This window comes from Phascolarctos cinereus, unplaced genomic scaffold (genome assembly GCF_003287225.1).
Source record: "Phascolarctos cinereus isolate Bilbo 61053 unplaced genomic scaffold, phaCin_HiC Scaffold_8;HRSCAF=390, whole genome shotgun sequence".
NCBI lineage: Eukaryota > Metazoa > Chordata > Mammalia > Diprotodontia > Phascolarctidae > Phascolarctos > Phascolarctos cinereus.
Window position 1 is genome coordinate 72,124,699 of NW_027556291.1, and position 12,342 is coordinate 72,137,040.

At 37.7% G+C, this 12,342-nt stretch overlaps 1 long non-coding RNA gene and 1 pseudogene across 1 annotated transcript in view; one reads left to right on the forward strand and one right to left on the reverse strand.

Annotated features, from left to right (window-relative positions):
• Positions 1 to 12,342, forward strand: part of LOC144455004 (uncharacterized) — a 265,597-nt gene that overhangs the window by 79,633 nt on the left and 173,622 nt on the right. The gene's annotated exons all lie outside the window — the stretch shown is intronic.
• LOC110200377 (ribosomal L1 domain-containing protein 1 pseudogene) lies at positions 3,500 to 4,661 on the reverse strand (annotated as a pseudogene).

Sequence of the window (12,342 nt, forward strand, 5' to 3'; positions counted from 1 at the left end):
GGCAGGACATGTGATTCAGACTCCATGTGATCAGGACGATCACGCGATGATACTGGAGTGGAGAAAGGCTATACCTTCCCTACTGCTCACTGAAACATGTGGTATTTCATGATGTCACCTGGGTAGAGTTGCGACTTTAACAGGTGCAGTACCCTGCCTCTCTCAGAGGATGGGAAGAACAAGAGACACTCCGTGCTTACCATATCATGCCAGCCCTGGAATTCACACCTAATTCACACCTTCAAAGTAGCCTCTCCCTCTGACTGGATGGCTCCACCCCGACCTCCATCTAAGGTGGTTGCCCAGGTGGGCCATGCCTCATTCCTTTGAGGCTTCACTCCAGATTTCCTCTACCATGCCCCTGAGCTGGGAACCTTGCCCTTTCCCCAAAGCTTTTTAGCTCTGTCTTAGGTTTATCTTCCCCCACTGGAATGTAAGCTCCTTGAGGGCAGGGACTGTTTTTCTTTTGGCTTGTTGACTGACTGACTGACACATAAAGTTCTTTCAGCCTGGGTCATCACATGGCCAAAAACATGTCCCAAAGCTCCTACACGGTTGAATAGAACCAGGAATGGTAATTGAATGAGCTGAGTGGAATGTCCCATTCAACATTTCTACGTAAAGTAGAATTCCTTAAAAATTAGAGCACCTGAAGGCAGAATTGTCTGCCTTGAGAGATAGTAGGTGTCCCCTTGGTAGAGGGCTGAGAAAAAGCTTGTTCATTCCCTTCCTGGATATGTTAAGAAGGGAGCACATGTTGGACTAGACTCGACCTTTAAGGCCCATTCCAACTCTGAGATTCTCTTCCTTCACAATCTCCATGCCTGGCTTTGGAAAGGCAGTGAGTGTACTATGGTGCCATCAGTCTCTAGTTGAGAAGATCCAGATTTGCATCTCAGCTCCAGCCCTTCTAAACATTTGGCCTAATTATACCTGAGCCTCAGTTTCCTCCTCTGGGATATGAGGGTAATGACAATACTCACACCATATACCTCACAGCGTTGTCGTGAAAGAAGTACTTTATCAACCTTAATGTTGTATGTGTGTGTGTGTGGTTTGTCCTTTGTTCTTGAAGGGAGATGATGACGTGACTTGCAATTTAATTTGATTTGAGTGAGGGAGAACTGTGCAAAGTCACCAGCCTCACTTTCTCATTCAGAACCATCTGGGTCCAGTGGCCAGATACCTACTGAAGATGGCTCAAGGTGCAGAACCATAAGGAGACTGGAAGCTTGCTGTCCTTTTGGCCATGATGCTAAACTGACGGCCACTAGATGGTGGAAGAAAACCACAGATTCAAATAGCATCTAGTCTTTCTTACTTGAAGTGAATGTTGAAACATCCAGCTGAAATTCAACAAATTCATATTTATTAAGCACCTGCCGTGTGCAGGGACTGTACTAGGGGATATGATGAGGAGAAGTGATGCAGACCTTTTTCTAAAGGAGCTTATGAGGGGTAGCTAGGTGGCACAGTGGATAGAGCACTGGCCTTGGAGTCAGGAGGACATAAGTTCAAATCCAGTCTCAGACCAGATACTTGACACTAGCTGTGTGACCCTGGGCAAGTCACTTAACCTCAATTGCCTCGCCAAAAAAAAAAAAGTAAATTGATGTACCTGCTCTCTCATAAACTCAACAAAAAATCATACCTAAAAGAGCTTATGGTCAGGGAGGGAGGTGAGATACATACCTAGTAGCTATCGAGTAGGTCTATTACTTGCCTGTGCAACCACCAACACATGGCATACCACAAGGGCTTCACGAATGCTTGTTGTCGGACGGTTTGACAAGACAACTATGATATGAGCCAGACTCTGTTAAGTACCTAGGACAGTAGCAGGGACTATTTTTAGTTTGGAGGGTTGCTGAAGGCTTCATGGAAAAGCTGCTCCCTACTTTGTATAGAGAAGGGCTTTAACAGGTGACTTGATTCAAGGGGTGGAGGCCTGGCTCAGATATGGACAGAGCAAGATCAGAAAATGGCACAGCTCAGCTGCTTTTTTTCTTTTTTTTTTTTTTTACTAAAGCAAATGATTTTCTCTTAGTCAACCAAATGACAAAATACTAGATTTTGGAATAAAATAAACATTAATCCCTGATAAAGTCCTATGTTCAGCAATATATTCTGGCCTGAGAACCACATTTTTAAGAAAGATAATGTTATACTAGAAAACATACAGAGGAAGGTAACCAGGAGTGGTGAGAGGACTGGAAAAGATATCATATGTGGAGGAACTGAGAATTTTCAGTCTAGGGAAGACTCTATTCTAATGCATTAGAAAGTGTTATATCTAGCCACTTTCATTAAAAAAAAAGCACAGATCAACTAAGTGGGCATACAACTAAAAAACTCTAGAAGCATCCTGCTTATGAGATAATTTTTCCTAATTTTACTCTCCCTGATTATTCCTCTTCCCTTCTATTTCCCTTCTTCTCTGAAGATCAAGACATAACAGAACCACTCCCAGACCCTCTTGTCTAATTAGATTACTTCTATGACTTCTGATGATGATAGAGTTTTGAGGGGACACATATCATCTCCCCACATTAGAACATAATGTTTATCTTTTTTTTTTTACTTTTTCAATTACATTTATTTAGAAGTAGGAAAGCTTAACAAAAAAAGCAAAATATAAGTGTGTTATATTGACTAGAAATATACTGCCATACCCACACGTCTTCTGGTAGACCAAAGAGATTATAGCAACTGTCTAAACTTTATAGTGGTTCCTTCATTATTTTGAATTTTTTTATTCTGCTACCTATATTTTAAACTATGACTAAGTGAGAAATTGTTCCTGGGTGGAAAATCTTAAAAATGACCTATTAGTTTCTGGGATTGTCAAACTAAAATAAAAGGTAGAGGAATGAAATGAACGCACATAAATTTCTTCTCCTGTCTTTGGTTTCAATCATAAGCAGTAAAAGCTCCAAGAATGCAAACATAATGCATTTTTACTGTTTTAAAAGAAAACCCAAAACAGTATTTTCAGCCATTAGACCTAGTCTATTCTGAATATTCTAACTCTATAGCTAACCCTACTTATAAGCTTGGGACCTTTTGGCCATAAAGAAAATAAGGGAAAAGAGAAAGGGGAAAGGTCTTACAAATGCAAATAGCATTCTTCTTGCCTTCATTAACTTTGTATCAGTTCACTGAGTGCTTTCAGGAATAGCCAGACTTATTTTAAATTACTAGTATAGTAAACAGATGCATTAAATCTGACAAGAAACAGTTTAAGTCATAAGGCTGAAGTTAACATTTGCAAGAAAATCGGTAAAGCAGACACATTTTAAACACATGAGGAACAAATGCTACAGCATATTAAGGGAACTGAAGCACATTGATAATGGCATTTATTTTTTTCATTGTGTGAAGTAACTAGAAAAGAAAGTAAAAACAGATTTTATTTCAAAGCCATTCAATTTTCCCTACTTTATTATGAGTAGTAAATGACCTCTTAACTTCTTGGGAGTTTATTCCAGGGCTTTGACCTCTACTGAGGAATTACTTTCTTTCCCAGGTTTTTGGGGGATTGGATCCTTGGCTTCTTATGTTTGCCAGTGACTGGAGTCTTCTTCACCTTTGTGGAACTTTTGTCAATCTGTTTTGGAGTCTCCAGAGGCCTTTCTCTTTTTACCAGGAGTTTTAGCTTGTGGCATTTTAGTGCTGAGGCTCTCTTCTGTAGACTCTTTTGTTAGGGCTGCTTTCTGAAGCTCTGGGCACTTTTGAGGCGATGTTGCTTGAATTGGAACTAGCTGTGGAATCTCATCATCAGAGTCAGGGTTTGCCCTCCTTTTCTGCCTCTAGCTTATGACCATCCAAAGCATGCTCACTTTCAGGCTTCACGGCAGCCTGAGCAGGCTTGGTGGCCACTTTCTTGTCTTTCTTTTGCTTCTTACTTTTCTGAGAACCCAAATGGGAGACAAAAGAAGAAAAGACTGGAAGGGAAAGAGATTTTTCTGTTTTCAGGTGCAGAATTTTTACACTCTCCCACTTCTCGGGCAACTTTTCTGAAAGCAGATCTACAGCAGCAACAATATTTTCCACTAGATGATCTACACACATTCCTGTGTGACCCACATGTGCTGTATTGCAACAGCCATGATTAGTGACAGTTAATGAAGTTCCATGGGCAATTCTATTGAGGTGTTCTGACAAATTCTTAGTCATGAGGTCTACTGATAAAGGTACCTTCTTTCTGCGATAGAAATGCTTTCCTATGTGTGAGGGTAAAAATAGTGTAATTCTTTTATCAGCAAGGAAGAGGTCAAAACTGCTCAAAAGGCGCCATTTAGCTTCATAAGGTTTATGTTCATGTTTTAATCTTGTACAATGTTTGTAATCTCATTCTTTTTCAAAAGCTGTTTATAGAAATTTTCTGTCTGTTCTGAAGTTAAATTGGATTCATCCTTGGTAAATAAACAAACTTTTTTTGTATCAGGTCTAACACCCTGAGGCAAAGATATTCTGATTTCTTTTCCATTTGGGGGAATTTTCCATAATGTCACCATTAAAAACTAATTCTAATTTTCATTCAAAAGCAATGTATTAGCATTTTGTTTGTTCTTTCTATATCCCAACAAAGCTTCTGTAGCCTTTTTAATCTGCTCCTGGGACAAGAGCTGAGGCTCCTTCTCTTCTGCCAGAACACCCATTTTCCTTGGCTGCATGTGTCTTGTTTATCTTTCTTTAGTCTTTTATGATTGCTTGCTCATGTTTACCTTTGTATGTTTCTTGATTCCTATATTTTGTATTTCGAAGTTTCTGTGAAACTGGTATTTTTAGAACAGGGTGTGAGAGATGAACTCTCAGAAGTGAAGCCTCCTCAGGGGGATCAATGGTTCTTGTTGAGTGGGATGAGGGGTCCTGTGAAGACTTCTTAGAAAAATAAATAGAAATTGTATTGAGACTCAAGGTAGGCATAACAGCCCGACAGGCCTAAGTTTCGATTTATGGGAATCCAGCCCCAAGTACCCCCCCACACACTTCTATGTCATTGTTATCTCAGTAGTTAAAATTTGCCAAGCCTGAAACCCTTGAAACCCCCCCTGTATTTTGTTGTTACACCTGTTGCTATATTCTGGTCATGGTGGTAATCTTGCCACAACAGCACAGCGTCTAGCTTGACTGCACATTTTTAATTGCTTCTTTGGTATTACTTCAGCAAACTAAGGGGCTAAATATAGATAGGTATATAGTTTCTTTGTTTTGTTTTCTGTTTCTATGGTATTGTGAGCCATACATTGGCCAGTTGGTGGGAGGGGGCTTTTCCCATTAGGGTTATTTAATCTGGCTTCTGCTTCTGTACTTTGTCTCACCTCTTCAGAGTATACTGGTCGAGGGACACCCGATTCTCTAGAATTGAAATAATAAAATTTTAACTTTCTGTTTCTACCTTGAAAAACCTCTAAGAGGTTGTTTAATTTGAGTTGCATCCCACACAAGGGGATTTCAGAAATGCTTTTAAGTTCTCTATTTCTCTATTATCTAAGTTCTCTATTTCATTAAAGATCTATTTCTCCCTTTTAGGATCAATGATTTACTGGGTAAATCATTCTTGATTGTAGTAAGCCTAATCTTTTGCCTTCTGAATTATATTTTAAGTTGTCTACTTCTTTATGATGGTGGCTAGTAAATCTTGTGTGATCCTAACTGTGATTCTTTCAATTCTAGTGGAATTTTTTCTGGCTTTTTGCAGTATTTTTTTTTAACCTAGTACCTTTACATTTTTACTATAATATTCCTGGGAGTTGTCATTTTGGGATTGCTCTTAGGGAATAACTGATGGATTCTTTCTATTTTTACTTTGTCTTCTGGTTCGAAGAAATCTGGGCAATTTTCTTTTATGATTTCTTGAAATGGCATGTCTAGGCTCTTTTTATTGAGGTTTTTGGATAGTATGATGATTTTAAAATTATCTTTTCTTGATCTGATTTCCGGGTCAGTTGTTTTTCCTTTGGGATACTTTGTTTTCTTCTTTTTTCAGCCTTTGCCTTTGTTTCAATATTTATCTTTTCCAGAAATTTTGGCTGGGCTTGTGACCAAGGTATGTTTTTATTTGAAGCTTTGCTCATAGATGCATTGAAGTCATTCACTTCTGTTTTAAACAATTATTTTTTAATCACAAAAAAATCTTTTTTCTCACCCTCCCTACCCAGCTTCTCTCCCAAATGAGAAAGAAAGAAAAACAAAACCTGTTACAAACATGTATAGTCAAGCAAAACAAATTTCCCCATTAGACATGTCCAAAAAAAAATACGTATATATAATATGCATATATATGTATATGTAGGTGTATATGTGTATGTGTGTGTGTGTGTGTGTGTGTGGTGTGTGTGTGTATGTATGTATGTATGTCTGTCTCATTCTAGACTCCAAGTCCTTCACTTCTCTGTCAGGAGGTGAGTAGCATGTTTCATTGTTAATGCCCTGGAATCATGGTTAGTCAGTTATATTGATTAGAGTTCCTAAGTTTGTCTTTACCATAATGTTATCCTGGTTCTGCTCACTTCACTGTACATCAACTTATATAAACCTTCCTATGTTTCTCTGAAACCATCCCCTTCGTCATTGCTTACAACTTACATTCATGTATCATAACTAGTTTAGCCATTCCCCAATTTATGGATAACTTCTCTCATTCCCATATTTTTGTACATCCTTAAAGTTTGTTTTCCTTCGGACAAATCCCTCCTTCACCTACCCACTCTCTAATTCCCTCTAACTCTCTTCTCCCCATGCCCTCCTATTCCCCTGAGTGAAATATATTTCTGTACTCAATTGTGTATGTTCCCTCTTTTGACTAGTTCAGATGAGAGTGAGGTTCAAGTGCCAACTGCTGCCCCCACCTTTCCCCCTCATTTTATAGCTATCTAATTTCATACCATGCTTATGTGAGATAATTTCCTCTAACCTTCCTTTCTCTTCCCCTGACCAGGGTGTATTCCTCTTACCCTCTCTTTTCATTCTTCTTTTAAGATCAGGACATGAGAAAACTACTTCCAGGCCTTATCTAATTAGACTCCCTCCATGACCCCTGATGATACTAAAGTTCAGAAATGACTCATGTATTATCTCCCCATTTTAGAATGTAAACAGTTTATCTTTGTTTATTCCCTTATGATTGTTTATTCATGTTTACCTTTTTATGTTTTTCTTCATTCCTGTTTTTGAACTTCAAAGTTTGTCTGCAGCTGTGGTCTTTTCATCAGGAATGCTTAGAAGTCCTCTATTTCATTAAAGGTCCATCCTCCCCCCCACCCCCAGTATGATTATACTTGGTTTTGCTGTGCAAATTATTCTTGGTTACAAGGCAAGATCCTTTGGCTTCTAGAGTATCATATTCCAAGGTCTCCTCCTTTATAGTGATGGATGATAAATCATATGTGATCTTGACTGTGACTCCTTGGTACTTGAATACTTTCTTTCTAGTTACTTTTAATATATTTTTTCTTTGACCTGGAAGCTCTGGGTTTGGGAATATTCGTTTTGGGGTTTCTTTCAGGAGATGATTGGTGGACTTTTTTTTTCTATTTTTACTTTGCCCTCTGGTTCTAAGAAATCTGGGCAGTTTTCTTTTGTGATTTCTTGAAATAAGATGTCTAGGCTCTTTTTTTTTTGGTTATGAATATCAGGTGGTCCAATGATCCTTAATTTTTTTTCTCCTTGATCTTTTTTTTCCAGGGCAGTTGTTTTTGCTATGAGATACCTTATATTTTTCTTCTATTTTTTCAATCTTTTCATTTGGTTTTAGTATTTCTTATTATCTCATGCAGTCATTAGCTTCCATTTGATCCATTCTAACTTTCAGAGAGCTTATCATCTGTGCAAGATTTTGTACCAGGCTGTTACCTTTCCAATTCTTTCTTCCATAGCTGTCCTTTATTTTCCATATTTTTCCTTAAGTGCTCTTGTTTCATTTATAAAAACATTTTAAAGTCTTTAAAAAAAAACTATTGTTTCACTTCTTCCAGGAATTCTAGTTGAGTTTATACCTAAGCTATCTTTTTCTCCAAGCCTTTGCTTACAGATGTTTTGGTGACATTCTCTTCTGGGTCTGTGTCTTAAGCATTCCTTGCCACCATAATAGTTTTTTATGGTGGGGTTCTTTTTTGTTTCCTCATTCTTTGAACCCACCTCCTGCCTTTGGATTTTATGTTAAGGATGGACTCTGCTCACTTTGGGGGTGGATATCTGAGCTTAGTTTTTATCTTCTTGAGCTCTTCTGCTGTTTTCTTGGGGTGTTGAATATTGTGTTATTCTAGAATTTCAGGGACAACTCAGGCTCAGAACATTCATCTTCTCAGTTCTCTCAAAGTTTATGATCAAGAGAAAAGTCTGTTCACTTCCCTCTTGGGTGGAGGTCTGCAAGTTTCTAACTAAGGTTTGGGTCTGAGCAACCTGCTCATCTCTGGTTGGCAGTTCTGGTTGATGCTGCTAGCCACATCCACTATCAACCAGCTAGGAAACTCTGCAGGTTGATGATAGAACTGCAGGCTCCCTTTTAGTCTGGGCTTCCTGCTCTGTTTATTCCGCTGCAAGCTTCAGCCTGGGCTGGAGGCTGGAACTGGGTCCTTGCTATGCTCTGGGAGTCAGAGCCACATATTTGCTTCTTGCTTCTGAATATATTACTTTAACATACAACCTAGGAACATTGACCTCTCATCTCTTCTATCCCTAAGCACAGGTTCCCCCCTCTGTCTTGGATCTTTGACTTATAATTGGCTAGTGAAAGACAGAACTGCTAGATAGCATGATTCCCACATCCTGTACTAATTTAGGGATCTTTTCCTGCCACAGTGCCTCTTATCCAAGCGCTTAGCCTCAGTCCTTTTTCAGTCCTTGCTCTCCACCGTGTGTTCCTGGACAGATCCTGTTCCCAGTATGCTTAGTCTACCTCCCTGTGCTGACTTGAACTTGAAAAATGACTCACTATGATTTTTTTCATGGAGTTCCTGATCAGGACTCAGTTGAATGCATTTTCTAGATGTTTGTGGAGGGATAGTATTGGAGGAACTGGGCTATATATCTTCCTACTCCTCTGCCATCTTGATTCTGCCCTGCTAGCTAGATGCAGCTACGAACAAATTCTAAGAAACATTGGTACAAAATTTAATTTCAATATTATGAAAGCTATTTTAAAAATAGAAAAAGAAAGGGCCCTATCAAATTCCTTCTATAATACAAATATGCTATTGATACCTAAACCTAAACCAAAGAGAGCTTAAAAAGAGAATGAAAATTATACCTTAATATGTCAAATAAAATATATGTAAAACCAAGAGCTAGCTTTATATGTAATAGGAATAAAGTAGAATCCATTCCCATAAGCTTAAGGGTAAACCAAGTACACTAAAAAGCACAGACATCACTGCTACTCTTGGACCTTGCTCCCCTCCAACCCTCGTGAGACAGACCTTTCCTACTGTGCTGGTAAGCTGCTTCCCTGCTCCTAGATCAATTCTGAGGCAGTTTTCATGTTGTTTGGAGGGGAAATTAGGAGGGCTTCAGAGGGTTCCTTTCTCACTCTGCCTCTTGCCACTTAAAATCATCTCACTTTTTTGTGATTTTCTTGCATCACTCTCTTGCATCACTTTTAATATTCTTGCGTCACTGTTCTTACATTATTTTTGCGTCACTTTTATTACATTATTCTTTTCCCAATTTTTCTTCTACCTCTCATTTGATTTTTCAAATCCTTTTTGAGCTCTTCCAGGAATCCTTTTTTTTGGGCCTGAAACCAATTCACATTTTTCTTTCAGGCTTTGGATGTAGCAGTTTTGACTTTGTAGTCTTCTGAGTTTGTGTTTTCATCTTTTCTGTCACCATAGCAACTTTCTATGGTCAGGTTCTTTTTGTTGTTGTTTGTTCATTTTTCCAGTCTATTTTTTGACTTTGAACTTTGTGTTAAAGTTGGTCTGTGCTCCCAGGTTGGAGGGGGCAGTGTCCTAAGCTTCAGGTTTTTTGTGCTGCTGTTTTCAGATCTAGTCCTGGAGTCTCTGTAAATGTTCACTTCTTCCAAGGTGGTATTATGTAAGGAGGTGTGTGGTCAATCACTGTTCTCCTGGCCTCTGCCCTGGTCTGTGAGTGACCACAAGCCTTCTTTTCCACCCTGAAACTATGTCCAAAGTCCTTGCTTCCCTGTGGCTGCAAGCTGTGGTGTGCTAGTGCTCCTTTGCACCCTGGGACTGGGACCTAGATGCACATATGGGCAATGCAACCAAGTCCTACACCCAGTACCAGCAAAAGGACCTCTGTAATCTCTTTCTGACCAGTTTCCAATCACCTTACCCTCTGTGGGCTGAGAGCTCAGGACACCGCAGCCACAGATTCAGTCTCTCACCCTGGTCTAACAGACCTTTCCTGCTGACCTAAGTTGTCTTAGGCTAGAAAATGGTTTTTACTTCATCCTTTTGTACATTCTGCTGCTTTATAATTCATTTTGAAGCATGATTTAAAATTGTTTAGAGGGGAATTTGAGAGAGCTCAGGTGAGTCTCTGCCTTTTCTGCACCATCTTGGCTGCATGACACAATTTTATTACTCTTTTCGAAGAACCATCCTTTAATTTTATAATTTCTTTAGGGTTTTTTTCCAGATTATTTATTTCTTTTTTGTTATCTAATATTTCCTCCTTTGTGCTTATTTTAGGTTTGTTTACTTTTGGATTTCTAATTTCTAAAATGTGTACTAGGTTTATTGATCCTCTCTTTCTCCATTTTCTTAATTTATCTTTTTAAGGATATGATTTTTCCCCCCCTAAGGTTTTCTTTAGCTGCATCCATCCCAGAAATTTTGGTACTATGTTTCATCATTATTATCCTTTTTGCATAATTATTAATTATTTCTCTGATTTGTTCTTTGAACCACTCATATTTAGGATTTTGTTGTTTAAGTCCCCATTTGGATCAGTATCATTTGTTTGTGCTCCCTTAACTGACTACTATTTTCATTTCAGTATGGTCTGTGAAAGGATGACTTACTATTTCTGCCTTTTAAAATCTGTTTGCAACATTTCTATGCCCTTAATAAATGGTCAGTTTTTATAAAAGTTACATAAGGTACTGAAAAATGTTAATTCTTTTTTTTAACAAATTAATGTATTTAAATTTTTGAATCTATATTCATTAGGGAAATTGGTCAGTAATTTTCTCTCTCTGTTTTCACTCTTTTTGGTTTAGGTATCAGTGCCATATTTGTATCATAAAAATAATTTGGTAGGATTCCTTCTTCACTTATTTCCCCAAATAGTCTATATAGTATTGGAATTAATTGTTCTTTAAATGTTTTGTAGAATTCTCTTATAAATCCATCTTGACCTGGAGACTTTTTCCTAGGGAGTTCATTGATGGCTTGTTCAATTTCTTTTTCTGAGATGGGGTTATTTAAGTGTTTTTACTTCCTCTTCTGCTAATCTGGGCAATTTATATTTTTGTAAATATTCATCCATTTCACTAAGATTGTCGAATTTATTGGCATACAGTTGTGCAAAATAACTCCCAATTATTGTTTTCATTTCCTTTTTATTGGTGGTGAATTCATCCTTTTAATTTTTGATACTGGTAATTTGGTTTTCTTTTTCTTTATTTTTTAATCAAATTAACCAAAGGTTTATATATTTTATTGTGTTTTTTTCATAAAACCATCTCTTAGTTTTATTTATTAGTTCAGTAGTTTTCTTAATATCAGTTTTATTAACCTCTCCTTTGGTTTTCAGTATTTCTAATTTGATATTTAATTGAGGATGTTTAATTTGTTCTTTTTCTAGCTTTTTTAGTTGTGTGCCTAATTCATTGATCCCCTCGTTCTCTATTTTATCCATGTAAGAATTTACAAAAATAAAACTTCCCCTAAGAACTGCTTTGGCTGCATCCCATAGGTTTTGGTATGTTGTCTCATTATTGTCGTTCTCTTGGATGAAGTTATTGATTGTTTCTATGATTTGTTGTTTGACCCACTCATTCTTTAGGATTAGATTGTTCGGTTTCCAATTAATTTTTTAGTCTTTCTATATAAATATATTTTATTAAATATATTTTATTAAATATAGTTTTTGTTGCATCATGATCTGAAAAGGATGCATGTAATATTTCTGCATTTCTGCACTGCATTGTGAGGTTTTTATTCCTTAGCACATGGTCAGTTTTCTGTAGGTGCTATGTGCCACTGAGAAAAAGGTGTATTCTTTTTTGTCCCCATTCAGTTTTCTCCAGAGGTCTACCATATCTAACTTTTCTAAAATTCTATTCACCTCCTCAACTTCTTTCTTGTTTATTTTGTGGTTAGATTTATCTAATTCAGAGAGGGAGAGGTTGCAAACGGTCCCCCATTAGTATAG